The sequence below is a fragment of the Oncorhynchus keta genome, chromosome 15, assembly GCF_023373465.1.
Source record: "Oncorhynchus keta strain PuntledgeMale-10-30-2019 chromosome 15, Oket_V2, whole genome shotgun sequence".
In the NCBI taxonomy this organism is placed as follows: domain Eukaryota; kingdom Metazoa; phylum Chordata; class Actinopteri; order Salmoniformes; family Salmonidae; genus Oncorhynchus; species Oncorhynchus keta.
The window spans coordinates 40,296,991-40,314,880 of NC_068435.1; the positions used below are offsets into that span (position 1 = coordinate 40,296,991).

The 17,890-nt window shown below is 42.7% G+C and overlaps 1 protein-coding gene across 5 annotated transcripts in view; it reads left to right on the forward strand.

Annotated features, from left to right (window-relative positions):
• Positions 1–17,890, forward strand: part of LOC118394930 (rho GTPase-activating protein 12-like) — a 232,701-nt gene continuing 214,811 nt past the window's right edge. For 2 of the 5 annotated variants that reach the window (XM_052464086.1, XM_052464087.1), the window contains exon 1: positions 3–261. The gene's annotated coding sequence lies outside the window, so the exon portion shown is untranslated. Of the gene's footprint in view, positions 262–17,890 lie in introns of all 5 variants that reach the window. The other 3 variants (XM_052464088.1, XM_052464090.1, XM_052464089.1) reach the window with 3 other exon arrangements.

Here is a 17,890-nt window from a genome sequence, read left to right on the forward strand (position 1 = left end):
TCCCTCGAAAAAAGGTTGCGGGCTGTCTTGAGTGGTAGCGAAGTTTGCAGGCAGGCAAAAGCGGGAGCGAGCAACAGCGGGAACGTCAGGGAGAAGTGGAAACGAGGTGGAGAAAATGTGTGTTGTGCTGCTACCAGTGGTGTGACTTCAGTGTTGGGCTGACGGGGAGGTGAAGGAAGAAAAGTTTATGGAATTAACGTTTTACCCTCATCACAAGTGCTTAGTTTTACAAAACAAGGATTATCACCGCCAGAAGAAAAGGTATGTCAAGTCTGATTTGTGTCTTTTCCCAGGATATAGTAAAAGGTCTTATTTAGCAACCATAGTTAATGTTAGTGCGTCTTTCCACAAATGTATTTGTTTTCAGCTAGGAAAATTACCCAATTTTCTGGAGTTAGAATCAACCTGTTTTGACGCCGTTTCACGGCACAAGACACTGGTCATTAGATTGTCGACAAGTAAATTACTGGTTAGGTGAGAGCTTGGAAATATTGACCATGTACATAGGAGGTAAACACAAACCAGGTAGAGTTGCTTATTTCGTGCCCTGGAATGTGAAAATGAGAATGTTGAGACTCGTTTCCCCTTACACCACCTAGCTAGCTGTAGTTACCTATGGAGAAATGCAGCCTGGTCTCAGAGCAAAACCTATTATATTTTACTAAAAATCCGTGTCACTTACTTTAGTACACTGTTACTTCTGTTAGGTTGCATTACATTGACTACACGTTACATAAATGTAAATCAGAGACACTCAAATAACACGTTAAATAAATGCGAGACACTCAAATAAGTTTGTTTGGTATGGACAGTAGGTTGCTTAGTAAGGCAAAAATGAAAGGAGGGTGGTTGGTTGGGCGTATACCTCAAAGGTCAATTTTTTTTTTAGCTAATTAGGAACTTAGGATGTTAGATTCAAGGGTTAAGGTTAGTTTCTAACTTACTATATACTAAAGCAGTCAAACATAATATATCATGCTAAACGGGTCAAATGTGATCCAGACATAGGATACTATGTCATACAACTTGTATTATATTGTATGACCACTATAACTTTAGTAGGCCAGTGTAATGCCAACGTAAAGTAACATATATTAAATGATGTGGCATGGATTTAGTCAAATATATTACGTTTTGCTCTGAGACTAGGTTGCGAGAAGAGAGGCAGAAATATTCCAGGAAGCTATGCATTGGCACTGACCTTCATTCTGTTACCAAACTTTGCATTTGCAGGGTGATTGTTTTTTTATAAAGTGTTCTGTGGAAATTGTTTGAAGTAGTCCTTGTAAATACAGCTGTTTAACTTTGCAATCATTGTTTTTTGTTTTGCCATTTTAAAGTGGAAAAAATCGGAGTCTCAGCATCAATCTGTTACTGTGGAATTGCCCTGATTACAGCATAACCTCATCTCCAGCCTCAATTGCTAGAGTGGGGCTGGCCTGGGACAAGATTAGTTACAGCATTGCAATAGCATCACCATGCCCTCTGTGTATTTTAGTCCAGGATCTGTGTCTTCTTTTACCCTTGAAGGTTTCCTCAATAATCCCGGTGTTAGTTTTCAAGTTCTTTTATATCTCCTTACCTTGGTGTCTGTCTCTTTCCATTCTGTAAATAAGTGAATGCAGCATCATTGACAGGTTCTAAAATAAAGGCATCTTAAACAGCAGTACAGCAGCAGTCAAGTGTGTAGGCCTATTGAAATAACCTTCAGTAAAAGTAGCTGATGTCGATGTTACTTCCTCAGTCAATGCCTTATTATCTGTGAGGGAGGGAGAGTAGCTAAGTGGCGTGCTGACAGTGGCACATTCTCCATTCCAGTCCATGTAGCTCATTAGATGAAAACACCGGGCCCTCGTCAAAAGTAGTGCACTATATTGGGAATAGGGTGCCATTTGGGATGCAAACCATCACTCCTAACTCGGCCTGACTTCTGTCCTGTAGCTAGTGACACTTTGTATTCAGTCAGTGCCATTGAAACTGCCCCTCCCAATCCTATCCCATCCAACACCTCATTGTACTTATGCCATCTTTGTTCCTGGAGGAACATAGGGCGTGTACTAAAGGACCTCATTATCACAGAAACCAGAAATGGCATTTCAAATGCAGTTCTGTGCCTCAGTGGGTATTAGCGCTCTGTAGTGAGCAGACAGCTCAAAACCAGAAGTGGTAAAGGGATAATGTGACATTTTGGCAATTACCATGCTAGCTGTTGCTGTAGACTTCCAGTCATTGCACTAACACTAGTTGGCAATGGTTCCAGAAACTACCTTAACTCCACGCAGAGATGGTATCCATGGTATCCATGAGTTCGTCTGATTGGGTAAAGAAAAAAAAGGGCTTAATTGCCAAAATGTCACACTATCCCTTAAGGCACTGTGTCAAACACAATGCCTGACACATCTCTATCCGGCCCTTGCAATGATTTGGTTTGTCAATTCATTTTGTCCCGCTTTCATACCGCCTGTGATACACTGCACGACAAGTCCCAGCAAGTACTGCCAACATGCTGCGTGCCAAATGGCAGTGCATTGCCACACACACCTGTGGTGTTGGGCTGAGATGATCTATCGAGGGAGGAGCTGCTTTTTACATTGTGTATATTTATTTCTTCTGAGCATATTTCTGTTTGTTGGCAAAGTCAATTCTTGCGACGAAATAATACTTGTTTTGTTCGCTAACTGGACAGGCAAATGCAGTCGAGTACTAAACTGTAAACCAATCCAAACTTGTGTACTATCTCTGCTGATCACGTCTGGCAATCATGTTATCCATGCCAAAGGTAGTAGACAGCTGGCGACGGCTCGAGAGAGATCAGTCAGACCAACTGCTATCTGGTAGTCTTATTTATTTGTAATCTAGTTAACTTTTTAGTTTATAGAAACGTGATACCATCAATGCGAGCTGTAAAATGACCCCCAACTTAGAACACAGAAACCTTCGTAATGTAACTAGCTTGCTATTTAGTTACAAGTAGGTCTGTTAATAGCTAGCAGAAGCAGATAGCTTCATCACGAATTAGCTTGCCATTCCGGGACAAGAAACGGGACACACACCGATCCCCCCTCGTGGGATGGTTGAGCTAACGTAGGCTAATGTGATTAGCATGAGGTTGTAAATATTCCCAGGACATAGACATCTGATATGGGCAGAAAGCTTACATTCTTGTTAATCTAACTGCACTGTCCACTTTACAGTAACTATTACAGTGAAATAATACCATGCTATTGTTTGAGGAGAGAGTTATGAACTTGAAAATGTATTAATAAACCAATTAGGCACATTTGGGCAGTCTTGATACAACATTTTGAACAAATATGCAATGGTACATTGGATCAGTCTAAAACTTTGCACATACACTGCTGTCATCTAGTGGCCAAAATCTAAATTGCGCCTGGGTTGGAACAGTACATTATGGCCTTTCTCTTGCATTTCAAAGATGACAAGAATGTGTTTTTTTTCTTGGTACTATCTTTTACCAGATCTCATGTATTATATTCTCCTACATTCATTTCACATTTCCACAAACTTCAAAGTGTGTCCTTTCAAATGGTATCAAGAATATGCAAGTCCTTGCTTCAATGCCTGAGCTACAGGCAGTTAGATTTGGGTATGTCATTTTAGGTGAAAATTGAAAAAAAGGGTCCGATCCTTTTAAGACCATAAAAATCTGTAGGACCAGTAGTGTAAAGGTAATACAGTCATCAAGGCAGGACCCACTCATTTCATTCATACTGACAAATAAGAAATGCCACATTATCCTTGACAATAGTTTGAGTAGGATGATTGCAGAGCTCCCTGCCTCAGACTGTCGGGATGTTAATTTTCTAGCTCAAACTAATTATTTTGCTGCGATAATTTTATTTGATTATCACTTTTGTCTCTCATGATCTATTCAGCTCTCCCGTGTCCTGCTCCCAGAGATCAACCAAGTGCTATTCACCAACCATGGGCTGAATCACTCACCTGTGAGGAGAACAATCCTACCTGCAGTTTCAACTAGCCCTGCAGTCACTATTTAGACATTGGGACCGCATATGCATTTGCCTGTTGTCTTTTGTTTGTGGGTTTTGTCTTACTCAGTCTAGTGCGTTTTAGAGTTGAAGAACACCAACTACAGACATGCTTGTTTGAGCATCTCGGACAATCCATTCAATGTAGAATCAGTTCGACTGGTGACAAATTATTTTACTGTAACATGCAGTGGTGACAATTCTACTCTCCCCGTCAGGAGCCCAGGCTTTTGACGTAGATGAGAGTTCTCGTCTCTGGACCACACAAGCTTTCTATTGTGTTCTGCTAAGGCACTTGTCTCGGTCAGATGCATTGGTGACCAGGGTGGGATCCTTTCGAGAAGCCTATGGGTCTTGGCACACACATGCTCCTTGAGAGAAGCCTATGGGTCTTGGCACACACATGCTCCTTGAGAGAAGCCTATGGGTCTTGGCACAAACATGCTCCTTGAGAGAAGCCTATGGGTCTTGGCACACACATGCTCCTTGAGAGAAGCCTATGGGTCTTGGCACACACATGCTCCTTGAGAGAAGCCTATGGGTCTTGGCACACACATGCTCCTTGAGAGAAGCCTATGGGTCTTGGCACACACATGCTCCTTGAGAGAAGCCTATGGGTCTTGGCACACACATGCTCCTTGAGAGAAGCCTATGGGTCTTGGCACACACATGCTCCTTGAGAGAAGCCTATGGGTCTTGGCACACACATGCTCCTTGAGAGAAGCCTATGGGTCTTGGCACACACATGCTCCTTGAGAGAAGCCTATGGGTCTTGGCACACACATGCTCCTTGAGAGAAGGGGGAATAGTGAAGCATACCTTGTTGACAGTTCAGTCTCCAGAGGCCCAGGCTTTTGGCATTTTTGGAAGCTCTCATTTCTGGACTTTGGGTTAGATTGTGCCCTCCACGGCACATGATATCAAGGCCTAAAATGAACACCTGCCAGTAGGAGGTAATGTCTGGAATGTTATCAAACCATGTGTTTGATGCGTTTGATACATTCCAATAACCCCAGTTGTTACCACGAGCCTGTCCTCCCCAACTAATGTGCCTCCATCCTCCTGTGTTCCACAGTGCAAGCGTTTCTTTCACTCACATTTGTGAATAAAAATAGTTGTCAAGTATGAGCACATTTTATAGCAATGTGTTTCTGTTGTTTTGTTTCATAGCTGGTAGCTAATCACACAGCGCTATGAATCCAAATATATCCCACCTTGCGTGACACTGTCTGGCTGGGGATGCCGAAGATACATTTTTTAGAAGCTCTGCGCACAGTCGGAAAAGTTGGTATATTTGACTTAAGTCTACTAGTGGGACTTTATTCTTGTGTTTCTTAACTATTTACATTTTGTTCACCAGCTAGGTTGTTTTTCAACCTTTTTCAATGTTTGAGTTTGCTTCAACTGCCAGGTTACTAATCAGATTATCTCTCGATGTTTAGTGGTGGGGAGTCAACTCTACAAGAATCGACTCCTAAGATTCAGTGGTTTTGCTACGGAGGAAACAAGTTGCCGTGGGTTCTTCAAGAACACAAACTCTTGCGTCTTTCACAGCAAAGAAAGATCGAGCTAACGAGAGAGGGGAGCGGCACAGCCAGGCATAGCTAGGCATGTCGGCCACCAGGCAGACAGTCAGAACCTTGCATCGGTTATCATAAAGATGTATAGGCTACAGCATTGCGATATCTCGCAATTTCTTTGCTTCCAATGTCTTGCACAAGTTCACTAAATTCGGGGCTATCAATAGGCTGAGCTATTCTACACGCAACAGTCTGAAGACCAAACACACTAGCGTTTTACATAGTCAAGGGGAAGAGAAGGCAAGCCAGCGAGGGAGAGCGGTTCGGGCAGACAGTCGGAATTGTGCGCATAGAATATATTGCATGTTTTGATCATTTGTATTTCGCAATTTCTCGTGTTGCGTAAATTCACCAAACGTATATATTAGGCTATCAATGAGTATGGCTAAGCTATTCTTCATAGTGCCAGTGAATTGAAGTTGAACATTGTGAAATGCACCAAAAGTATTGAGTATATAGCTTATTTAATGAAATCCTGTCTGGCTGTTGATGTCCTATAGATAACAAAGTAGGGCATCCGAAATAGGGCTTTAACATGGTAAAGAATAGGCTTATCAGCATAGTGTGCCGCATCCTCCCATGAGACCTGTCAAGGCTGCGCACAGCAGAAATATCACTGAAATATTATAGTTCCTACACATCACCTTCTGTATTCAAACAAAAATAGGTATTTTATAGGCTAAGTTGATGAGCAAATGGGCAGCATCATGCTCATGTCAGTCCGCTAGAATGCAAATGCAGTATTCCTAGTAGGACTCTGCAATAATGAGGTGGTGTGCACATGCGTGCGCATTCGTTTCAGCGTGTTTTGGGAGTCGAGCAAGAGTCCTTCCAGCACCACCACAGGAGTCGGCGTCAGCTCCAAAAAGTTGTGCAGTAGTTCCACCGTCACTGACGACTCCAGCAGCTTGAGATCCCTGGGCTGGTGAAAAAACTAGAGTGGCTGGTAGATAGATCTACCTGCCACAATGGCTGGTGGACCAAAAAGTTAGTTTCAGGCCCTGCTTGATATATTGAGTGGTAGGTTACACTATATTTAGATACTATTTAGTACTTTGAATACTGCCTGAGACACCCTTGCTATTTGTCTTTGTACTCAGTAAATGGTGAAACACTGTTTGTGATGGTGTTCTTTGCTCGAAGGTATACTGAACAAAAATATAAACACAACATTCAACATTTTACTGTTCATATAAAGAAATCAGTCGATTGAAATAAATTCATTAGGCCCTAAGGCACTGCATCTCTGTGCAAGAGGCGTCACTATAATACCTGGTTTGAATCCAGGCTGTTTCACATCTGGCTGTGATTGGGAGTCCCATAGGGCGGCGCACAATTGGCTCAGCGTCGTCCGGGTTTGGCCGGATTAGGCCGTCATTGTAAATAAGAATTTGTTCTTAACTAACTTGCCAACTTAAATAAAGGTTAAATAATTTTATTTAAATAAATAATCAACAGATTTCACATGACTGGGCAGGGCGCAGCCATGGGTGGGCCTGGGAGGGCTTAGGCACAACCACTTGGGAGCCAGGCCCAGCCAATCAGAATGAGTTCTTCCCCACAAAAGGGCTTTATTACAGACAGAAATACTCCTCGGTTTCATAAACTGGCTGGTCTCAGATGAACTCGCAGGTGAAGATGCCGGATGTGGAGGTCCTGAGCTGGCGTGGTTACTCGTGGTTGTGAAGCCGGTTGGACGTACTGTCAAATTCTCTAAAGCGATTTTGTTGACAGCTTTCAATTCTCTGGCAATAGCTCTGGTGGATATTCCTGCAGTCAGCATGCCAATTGCATGCTCCCTCAACTTGAGACGTCTGTGGCATGACAAAACTGCAAATTTGAGTGACCTTTTATTGTCCCCAGCACAAGGTGCATCTGTGTAATGCTCATGCTGTTAATCAGCTTTTTGATATGCCACATGTGTCAGGTGAATGGATTATCTTGGCAAAGTAGAAATGCTCACTAACAGGGATGTACATAAATTTGTGCACAACATTTGAGGGAAATAAGCGTTTTGTGCATATGGAACATCTCTGCAATCTCTTATTTCAGTTCTTGAAAAATGGAACCAACACTTTACACGCTGCGTTTATATTTTTGTTCAATATATATGCATATAACGTACATTATGGAAAACATGTATCGTACTCACTCATGGTAGAATAATGGATGGATTGGCAAGATTTTGTTTGGCACTGTCAACTTTTAGAATGTTAGTAGGAAAGTTAATAATTTAAATGACCTAAATATGCCTTCACTGAACATTTAGTATTTGAAAGTCAAACATTCTATTTCTATCATTCTCCATACCTTATATCCCGACGCATCCGACATTGTGGTATTGGGCAGCTGCTATTTGAGAACTCATCTGGTTTAGAAATCCAACTCTTATTGCAGAGTAGTTTTACTGTACTGTTTTAGAGAATATATTATTGTAAGGTATGCTATATGGGCATTTCCATCGAAAAGGACCCATGAGCACCAACGTGAAGTTCTCAGGAGCATGTCACATTGGGTGTAAATGACAGCCAAGAGTGTATTTTGAGAAATTAAAGCATTTATTTGAAAAAATTCAACCTTTTTCCCAATCCTAAAAATGAGGAATAAGCAAAGGCTTTGATTTCGAGTCAAACAGATGGAAAAGGCGTCTTAGACAACATCTACCAGAAAAAGTCTTATAAGGTATTAGACATACATCAGAACCCTTCCAACTAATATCAACACATTTAGTTTTGGAGAAATTATTTGCCTACTGTAAATTTAAGAAACGTTGCTTTGTCTTGCAATTCCGTTACCAAAATGATACCCTGGCACAAGAAAAATACAAAATGAAAACTGATGTCAAAATGACACTTCCTAATAGATAAACGACAAAATTGGATGTTATAACTCCACAACAATGCTTAAACCACATCAAGGGACCATTTTTTAGGTCTGGGGAAAATATGATAAATTTCAACCCTTTAATTCAGCCAGCCAGACAGGTGTGTTTTACTAGTGGTGTTTCCGTGCAAATAATCATGATTCTGCCAGGTCGGCAAGATCGGACAGGAAAGCGAATGATGTGTGAATAATTTCAATAAGCAAGTGATTTTATCTTTCATTTGCAAAGCCTATAGAGGGTTCAAGACTTTTAAAGACATTTAAAAAAAAAAAAATTCAAGGACTGACAGTTTCTATTTAATTGTTGTAATAGCCTATAGAAGGAAGAAAAATAAGAAAAGAATCCCTAAAAAGTATGCATTGCCACTTTTTAAGAATAATACAAATGTTTACTTGTCAGAGGCACCTGAAAAGCCTCAAGGTTGCTGGAAGAGACTGGTGTCTTGTCCTGGCTACTTTTGATTGTCTCCTCAGAATTAGATGGGGATTATATAGAAATAGAGCTTCTGCGTCTTCCCGTCATTCTGGCCACCCGAATCAGGAGTCCTCCGATCAACAGTCTGTCTGGAAGAGATGCAGGCAATCAGACAGACCCAGGCTCTGTCCCAAATGGCACCCTATTCCCTGTGTCGGTGTTTCCCAAACCTGGTCCTCGGGTACCCCTGACAGTACACATTTCCGTTGTAGCCCTAAACAAACACACCTCATTTAACTCATTGAGGGCTTGATGACTAGTTGAATCAGGTGTGCTTGTCCAGGGTTACAATAGAAATGTGTACTGTTGGGGGTACTCTGGGACCAGGGTTGGGAAACACTGCCCTATGTAGTGCAATACTTTAGAACAGCCCTATTGGCTCAGATTTCACATTATGTAAACAGTTGATGACTGGTGGGAGTTTTTAGCCATGGCCCATGTACAGTAATGTAGTAATCCTGGGATGGTGTTATGGCTGTTATGGCTGAGGTATTCCTATTAGGAAGGGTTAATCCCACTGGAGTTAGCAGAGTTTTCCACTTCACTTCATGCATCTTTTTCATTTCATTTTGCTTGTCAGAAAAGTCTGTATAGCCTTCTCCCTTTAGAATGAACGATATGCGTCTCCTAGTGATTTATTGACAGGACAGACACCTGTCATTTTGGATGAGGTCAGGGGATTGTGGAGGCCAGGTCATCTGATGCAGCACTCCATCACTCTCCTTCTTGGTCAAATATAGCTCTTACACAGCCTGGAGGTGTGTTGGGTCATTGTCCTGTTGAAAAAAACGAATGATAGTCCCACTAAGCCCAAACCAGATGGGATGGCGTATCGCTGAAGAATGCTGTGGTAGCCATGCTGGTTAAGTGTGCCTTGAATTCTAAATAAATCACAGATAGTGTCACCAGCAAAGCACCATCACACCTCCTCCTCCATGCTTTACGGTGGGAAATACACATGCGGAGATCCTCCGTTTACCCACACCGCATCTCACAAAAAGACACAGTGTTTGGAACCAAAAATCTCCAATTTGGACTCCAGACCAAAGGACCACATTTCCACCGGTCTAATGTCCATTGCTCATGTTTCTTGCCCCAAGCAAATCTCTTATTATTATTGGTGTCCTTTAGTTGTGGTTTCTTTGCAGCAATTCAACCATGAAGGCCTGACTCACACATTCTCCTCTGAACAGTTGATGTTGAGGTGTGTCTGTTTACTTGAACTCTGTGAAGCATTTATTTGAGCTGCATCTGAGGTGCAGTTAACTCTAATGAACTTCTCCTCTTCAGCAGATGTTACTCTGGGTCTTCCATTCCTGTGGTGGACCTCATGACAGCCAGTTTCATCATAGCGCTTGATGTTTTTTTACCAAATAGGGCTGTCTTCTGTATATCCCCCCCCACCTTGTCACAACACAACTGATTGGCTCAAACACATTAAGAAGGAAATCAATTCTAATACATTGGTACTTTTAGGAAGCCACACCTGTTAATTGAAATGCAAAGCTGTCATCAAGGCAAAGCGTGGCTATTTGAAGAATCTCAAATATAACATTTGGATTTGTTGAACACTTTTTTTTTGGGTTACTACATGATTTGATGTGTTATTTCATATTTTTGATGTTCACTATAATTCTACAATGTAGAAAACAGTTTAAAAACCAACCGTGAATGTGTTCTTTCCCTTTTGACCTGCAGTGTATATCTTGCAGTAAAACTGTACATATGACTTTCATCTGGAAGACGGGTTTAATTTGACTTAGAAAACAACCCTCATCATATACTGTGGGCCTAGGCGATATCCAAAACAACTAATACACTACATTTTCAATAATTGTAATAAAACATTTGTCACAATGCATTTTACCAATCTGGGAGGTAGTCGTTTAAAGTATCCAATAATTTAGCTGTGTATTTCAGATGGCATTAAGCCATTAGAATGTACCAGAGGCCACCAAAATAGAGTTCGATCTGCCCAATATATATATATATTTGGGATGCAGCCTTGGCGCAGTGAATTGTGATTCATAAAACAATATTCTTACCACGTTGCATTAGCGTATTGAGTTTGCATTTAAATTGCCCATGTGACACTGCGTTTATCCTTGTTTATTTGGATCCTCTCTCTGGCTTTTTTCCTCTGGGATGTGTTTTGGGATCCATCTGAGTGTTCAGTGGTAATGAATTATGAGGGTTAAATCTTCATGCTGCTGGATGAGAATAGATAACTCTGTGCTGTTTGTTAAACACACCTTCTGTCTCCAAACGATGTGCTTCATGTACAAAACATTGCATGCGTCTTATGAGCAGCATCCAGTCTCCAGAGCAGACCCTTTAGTCTTTTGCCTACACAATAGGGCAGGCCCTGTCCACAAAAATAGGTGAGTAAAGCTACAGGCCCAGGCCCTAGGCATTGTCGCTAGGCACGCAGATCTGGTAAGGAGTTTGTCTTCACTGACTGAGCCACCTCGAGGCTTGGTTAGCCACGGTAACAGTAGCCTATGAAGAGAGGAGACCGTGGGTGTTGGTGAGGTTGGTTACGGAAGCTCTGCTTTTAGGACTCCTTCAGTAAGCTCGTCCGAGGTAGAACGGCCCGTTGGGCAGGATCTTATCTCCTGGTTATGTAGTGTGAGACAGCTTGATGTACAAGTCACCCCCAGGACTGTACACTAGTCTGTCGTAGGGCCTTGCCCCCAATCAGAGAGACATCGGGTCACATTTTTAAGTCTTTGGTATGACTTGACCAAACCCCCAACCTTCTAATTTCAGTGCAGACTCCAGGGCAAGGCCACTAAATTGGTCCCCCTTTTTGAGCAGTTTTTAGATGAGTTTTAAAGTCACTCTCTCTGTGGCCTCTGTCTGGGCGTTTGCACACTGTGTGGAGCCAGGGTATAAATACACAAGGCAGTTTGGCTCGCTGTGGTCGTTCTGTGGGAACCCTTTTCTTAAGACCCCAGTAATTAGGCGACTCAAAACCAATGTTTTTGAAAAGGATCCTGTATCCAGGATTATGTAAATCTATCCGCAAGCTCATTAGCATAACGCAACGTTAACTATTCATGAAAATCGCAAATTAAATTAAATAAATCTATTTGCTCTCAAGCTTAGCCTTTTGTTAACAACACTGTCATCTCAGATTTTCAAAATATGCTTTTGAACCATAGCTAAACAAGCATTTGTGTAACAGTATTAATAGCCTCGCATAGGATTATGCCTGGCATTCAGCAGGCAACATTTTCACAAAAAACAGAAAAGCATTCAAATAAAATCATTTACCTTTGAAGAACTTCAGATGTTTTCAATGAGGAGACACTCAGTTAGATAGCAAATGTTCAGTTTTTACAAAAATATTATTTGTGTTGACAATTTTCATCACGTTTGGGTAAAAAAACCCGAAAATTAAGTCATTAAAACGCGAAAATTAAGTCATTAAAACGTGAACTTTTTTCCAAATTATCTCCATAATATCGACAGAAACATGGCAAACGATGTTTAGAATCAATCCTCAAGGTGTTTTTCACATATCGATCGATGATAAATCCTTCATGGCAGTTGACTTTCTCTTCTGAAGAAATGGAACGCGCATGGACCTAGAGATTACGCAATAATTTAGACACAGGACACCTGGTAAATGTAGTCTCTTATGGTCAATCTTCCAACAATGATATGCCTACAAATACGTCACAATGCTGCAGACACCTTGGAGAAACGACAGAAAGGACAGGCTCATTCCTGGCGCATTCACAGCCATATAAGGAGACATTGGAACACAGCGCCTTCAGAATCTGGGGCATTTCCTGTATGAAACTTCATCTTGGTTTCGCCTGTTGCATTAGTTCTGGGGCACTCACAGATAATATCTTTGCAGTTTTGGAAACGTCAGAGTTTTCTTTCCAAAGCTGTCAATTACATGCAAAGTCGAGCATCTTTTCGTGACAAAATATCTTGTTTAAAACGGGAACGTTTTTTATCCAAAAATTAAAAGAGCGCCACCTATCTCGAAGAAGGTTTTGTGAATAGCTCCTATACTTTTGGCTGGCTGACTGTGAATGTCTAGCCTGAGATGCCTAGCCAAACTAAATAGGCCTATCCTTTAGGACTGCACGACATGGGCAAAAAATGTGATTTTTGTACCAAATATTGGGATTTTAGATTTCACTTCCGATTTATACATCAAAACACTTTGGTAAATTGTTGGAATCGTAGAAATAGAATCGTAGAAATAGAATGATAATTTTATGGTTGGAATAGAGTGGACACTTGGAATGCTATTTTGTTTGGCATGACGAATGAAAAAGTAAGGGAGGAGATATTTGTGACAGTTGGAACCAAAGTGTTTGTCAGTGTTTCTCATGGGACCCTAATTCAATTTAAATAGATCGCCTTTTCCTCTGATTAACACTAACCACTGGGCCTCGCCCCCCCCTTCAAGTTAATGAGCAGTCATTCTGACTACAACATTTTAAGTGTAATTTAAGTGTAATTAATAGGCTACATTTCAAAAATTATAATTTGAGTTTATGAAGGTCATGGGCAACATTAGAATATATATATATATTTATTTATTTATTTATTTATTTAGGTCAACATTGGATCATTCAGAGATCCTCACTGAACTTCTGGAGTTTGCTGCACTGAAAGTAAAGGGGCTGAATAATTTTGCACGCCCAATTTTTCAGTTTTTGATTTGTTAAAAAAGTTTGAAATATCCAATAAATGTCGTTCCACTTCATGATTGTGTCCCACTTGTTGTTGATTCTTCAAAAAAATACAGTTTTATATCTTTGTTTGAAGCCTGAAATGTGGCAAAAGGTCGCAAAGTTCAAGGGGGCCGAATACTTTCGCAAGGCACTGTGTATATATATATATATATATATATTTTATAACAAAATAACATTTTCATTAGTTTGTTACTGTAGGTTATGTAAAAACAAAAAATATATATTAATTCAAGTGTTAAATCAATTTATTCATGGAGTGCCTTTGTTACAACTATGAAACAGAAAGCATATGTGTTGGAACGCGGTAACATCTTATTTGTATAGCTACAAAACATATATAATACCCCAACCACCAAGACGCACGGTCAAATGATGAAATCATCAGTAGCCTTAACATCATCATAAGCACCAAAAGCAATAATGGAAATATAATGGATGTGTCTGACAGCAGTCAGAAATAGTAAATGATTGTCAACTCGTGCTTACATGGTGTGTGTCTTCCTACAATGGCATCAGTTGGATCATGTCACATAAACAACGTATTCTGATGAGTGCGTTGCTGATCATTTTGTTTTGCTTGGGATGTCGGGTCTGCTCTCTGTGATGACATTTTGTGCTGTTAATCGGCCATCAGCATTGTCACCTACTTGTTCAATGGAAACAGTGCCGTCCCTTCCTCTCTCCTGTCTCACCGTGTTATTTGGTGGTGGCGCAGGCACCTGCTCAGTGTGCACCGTTCTGGCTTTTTTGCGCTTACGCCTCACAGGTGTAGATTCAGGCTGAGGCTCAGAATCAGAAGAATAACCATCAGAGATGTCATCATAATTCATTTCTTCCCCACCAGTGGAGTCATTTTCATTCAGATTTTGTAGCAACGCTGATCCAGCGTCTGCATCCATTCGTCTCCCCCCCTCTCTCCCCCATCATACTTAATTTATTTAATCTGTCATGTGTGAAATACATTTCTGTATAGTGTAGGTTCACTTTCGAGGCAACTATTGGGGTGAATATCAACTGGGCACGGGTGGCGCCTTCAACCGTCGGGAGAAGGATCGGAACAGTCCCTACTGGGGGGAGAAGGAGCGGAACAGTCCCTACTGGGGGGAGAAGGAGCGGAACAGTCCCTACTGGGGGGAGAAGGAGCGGAACAGTCCCTACTGGGGGGAGAAGGAGCGGAACAGTCCCTACTGGGGGAGAAGGAGCGGAACAGTCCCTACTGGGGGGAGAAGGAGCGGAACAGTCCCTACTGGGGGGAGAAGGAGCGGAACTGTCCCTACTGGGGGGAGAAGGAGCGGAACAGTCCCTACTGGGGGGAGAAGGAGCGGAACAGTCCCTACTGGGGGGAGAAGGAGCGGAACAGTCCCTACTGGGGGGAGAAGGAGCGGAACAGTCCCTACTGGGGGGAGAAGGAGCGGAACAGTCCCTACTGGGGGAGAAGGAGCGGAACAGTCCCTACTGGGGGGAGAAGGAGCGGAACAGTCCCTACTGGGGGGAGAAGGAGCGGAACAGTCCCTACTGGGGGGAGAAGGAGCGGAACTGTCCCTACTGGGGGGAGAAGGAGCGGAACTGTCCCTACTGGGGGGAGAAGGAGCGGAACAGTCCCTACTGGGGGGAGAAGGAGCGGAACAGTCCCTACTGGGGGGAGAAGGAGCGGAACTGTCCCTACTGGGGGGAGAAGGAGCGGAACAGTCCCTACTGGGGGGAGAAGGAGCGGAACAGTCCCTACTGGGGGGAGAAGGAGCGGAACTGTCCCTACTGGGGGGAGAAGGAGCGGAACTGTCCCTACTGGGGGGAGAAGGAGCGGAACAGTCCCTACTGGGGGGAGAAGGAGCGGAACAGTCCCTACTGGGGGAGAAGGAGCGGAACAGTCCCTACTGGGGGGAGAAGGAGCGGAACAGTCCCTACTGGGGGGAGAAGGAGCGGAACTGTCCCTACTGGGGGGAGAAGGAACGGCGCAGGCATGACTTTTTAAAAGTGGTAGAGTAATACAATTCATTAATTAATGAGCAGTCCAAATGACTGCTTTAGCGTTTCTAGTGTTAATAACAAGCTGTTGCACAAACAATGCTGATATTCTCCACCACTGGTACTGGCCTGTATTAGATGCAATGTTTTTCCCTATCTCAGTGAATTTAGCTAGCTAGATAGCCCCTAATTCTAATCACTAACACAACATTTGTGGGAACATTGGAAGCCTTTTGGACCTGAATGCCGACCATATATAGGCCTACTCCCGCTTCGACCATGCAGTGCAGGTAGCGAAAGTGATTGATGTCCTCGTTATGAAATTATAAACTTTACCCTATATATATCTAAAAATGTCCATATACAGTGCATTCAGAAAGTATTCAGACCCCTTGACTTTTTCCTCATTTTGTTACGTTACAGCCTTATTCTAAAATGGATTAAATTGTTTTTTCCCCATCACCAATTTGCCCACAATACCCCATAATGACTAAGCAAAAACAGATTTTTAGTATTTTTTTTCTCCAAATGTAACGGCTTAAAGTCCGGGCTCTGGTTGGCTACTCAGGGAGATTCAGAGACTTGTACCGAAGCCACTCCTCTGTTGTCTTGGCTGGGCCAATTGTGCGCCGCTCTATGGGACTCCCAATCACGGCCGGATGTGATAGAGCCTGGAATCAAACCACCCCCTGATAAATCACAATAAAAATTTTATTTTGTTTATTTATTTCTTCCAACAAATTAGTGCACTAAGCCTTTATTACTCCTGCAGGAGCGGTCAGCATAGCCCCTCTCGACACTAGGGCCTGCTCTTCTCCTTCTCTCGACACTAGAGCCTGCTCTGCTCCTTCTCCCGACACTAGGGCCTGCTCTGCTCCTTCTCTCGACACTAGAGCCTGCTCTGCTCCTTCTCTCGACACTAGAGCCTGCTCTGCTCCTTCTCTCGACACTAGAGCCTGCTCTGCTCCTTCTCTCGACACTAGAGCCTGCTCTGCTCCTTCTCTCGACACTAGAGCCTGCTCTGCTCCTTCTCTCGACACTAGAGCCTGCTCTGCTCCTTCTCTCGACACTAGAGCCTGCTCTGCTCCTTCTCTCGACACTAGGGCCTGCTCTGCTCCTTCTCTCGACACTAGGGCCTGCTCTGCTCCTTCTCTCGACACTAGAGCCTGCTCTGCTCCTTCTCTCGACACTAGGGCCTGCTCTGCTCCTTCTCTCGACACTAGGGCCTGCTCTGCTCCTTCTCTCGACACTAGGGCCTGCTCTGCTCCTTCTCTCGACACTAGGGCCTGCTCTGCTCCTTCTCTCGACACTAGGGCCTGCTCTGCTCCTTCTCTCGACACTAGGGCCTGCTCTGCTCCTTCTCTCGACACTAGGGCCTGCTCTGCTCCTTCTCTCGACACTAGAGCCCGCTCTTCTCCTTCTCTCGACACTAGGGCCCGCTCTGCTCCTTCTCCCGACACTAGGGCCCGCTCTGCTCCTTCTCCCGACACTAGGGCCCGCTCTGCTCCTTCTCTCGACAGTCGAAGGAGCCTCCTGTGCCCAGTTGATAATCACCCCAACAATTGCCTTAACTGAACCTAAACTATACAGAAACAAATTTCACACATAACAGAAATATCTGAAGAAATATCTGAAGTTATATTTGGAAAATTATACTTCTGAAAATCAACATTTTCCGTGGTGCCCCGACTTCCTAGTTAATTAAGTTGACATGATTAGTTTAATCACGTAATAATAATTACACATAGAGAATTGATTTGATAAAATAAGTATTCACATTTAATGATAGTCAAGACACGACACCATCGGAAACTACCAAAAAGTTGCTATTTTTCTCCTCATTGATGCCCTAAATTTAGCAGGCGCTATTGACAGATCAGTAGGAAAAGTGATGGGCTACTTTCTGCACATGTCATTGTCATTGTGAACCGGAGTGACTTCACACAAAGCTGGCCAACCAACATGTAGTTAAATGGTTCCGGTCTCCCGTGAAGCGTTCATCCATATATACGGGTAAGAGTCTAGCTACATTTTACAGATATACGTTTCTAATTTTGTCAGCCATTTTTATTGCAAGTTAAAGCATACTGTTAGTTGGCTAGCAAATGTTAGCTTGCTGGCTCGCTAGCTAATGTTACGTGTATGATCTGTGTAGTAATAATATTCAATTCAAAAATCCATTTGCATTTCTAGTTATAGTCTAATGTTCGCTAGTTAACATTGTACCTAGTTTGTTAGCTTTAGCTACCTGCAGAT